Here is a 1,708-nt window from a genome sequence, read left to right on the forward strand (position 1 = left end):
TTTTGGTTAGTTTTTTATTTTTGGTTCTTATGGGTTTGGGGCCACAACTGATGGCACTCAGGACTTACTCCTGGCTCTGCACCCAGAAATCGCTCTTGCCAGGCTCAGGGAACCATATGAGATGCCAGGGATCAAACCTGGTCCATCTCAGGTCAGCCAGTACAAGGCAAATGCCCTACACTGTGCTATCATTCCGGCCCCACATTAGATATATTTTAATGATTCTTCCTAGTTATGCTTTGACACACTGGCCTTCTAAGTAGATAAACACCTTCAGTTGAAAGAAACTAAACTGACCAGAAGTAAACGTGAATAAAATGTATCCCTTTAGGGACCAGAGCGATAGCACCAAGGTAGGGCTTTTGCCTTGCACTGGCAGACCTGGAAAGGACCTGGATTCAATCCCCAGCTTCCCTTATGGTCCCTTGAGCCTGCCAGGAGTGATTTCTGAGTGCCAGGAGTAACCCCTGAGAGCTGCAAGATGTGCCCCCAAAATATAAATAAATAAATTTATCCTTTAAAGGAATAAATTTGCAACTTTAAGGGAACCAATGTGTCTGACTGGCCTTAGACCCCACTTGGAATATGCACCATCTTTCATGCCTTGAAGAGAACTCAACGCCTGTTTTCTCTCTGGCATCCAAGGCACACAGAAAACAATCCCCCTCTCATTTTAATCTAACCATTGTAGGTAGTTATATATCCTGGATATTCAAAAGACTGGCATAATTTCAGAGTTAGTGGTAATATTTCAGACTAACAAAGTTTTACCATCATGAGAAAGACAAAGTTTCTTCATTCTGGCTTTAGATTCCCTCCACAGAGGGGTCACTGGTGCACAATTTTGATATTCAGATTAAAAGTTATTGATGCTTTTGTGACTGGCTGGGTAATCCCTTGCCACACAGATCTATTGTCCCACTTGAACTCGCCGTAAATGGAGAATAAGCTCCTTCCATGAGCTCCTTAATTTCTGCAAAGGCTGAGAAAACTCCCTGGCAACTTGGGTCCCACTTTGAATCCTTGCAGGGGGATTTGTAGGGCTGTACCCTCCACACACACAAAAAGGCTGCTTGCTTTTTTTCTTCGGGGATTATGTGGAGGGCAGAGAAAAGAGCAGCAAAGACATGTGATCCAGGCAGAAGTGTAAATGGCTGCTCTGAAGTAGGGGGGTGGGCTTTAAATCTGTGGCTAATTTACTGTGTGTGTTTCCTTTCCTGGGGCTTTGAAGAAGTTGGGTGCACTCCACCCATTTAAACCATAATACCACATAGCCTTGAAATGCTCAGTGTCTTTTATCCCCCAAACACAAAAGCGTGTTGATTTATTAGAAATAAAAAAGAAGACTCAGAGAAGTGCTTGCCCCTAAAGTCCATTGCCTCCAACCAAAATTGCAGATAAGGTCTTTTAAGAATCTCTTCTAACCTTTAGGGCAACTTCCTTACTTCCTTACAGGTCCGGGACTGTCTCCTTCACAAATCAGGGCCAGCTCTGCTCATTTGCAGAAGGGCTACCTTGAATCATCTGTAAGAGAGGGAGGCCTAATTTTTCCTGGCAGAAAGTGGGTCCACAGTTCTCTGACCCTAGTTTGATCCCTAAAAATTCACTCCTCTCTCTTCAAGCCTTTTCTCAGAGCAAAAAGCCCTGAGCAATTTAACAAGCCCAGTCTGGTTGTCCTGCCAATGGGCTTGATGAGAGCCAATTCCTT

Source organism: Suncus etruscus, chromosome 3 (assembly GCF_024139225.1).
Source record: "Suncus etruscus isolate mSunEtr1 chromosome 3, mSunEtr1.pri.cur, whole genome shotgun sequence".
Lineage (NCBI taxonomy): Eukaryota > Metazoa > Chordata > Mammalia > Eulipotyphla > Soricidae > Suncus > Suncus etruscus.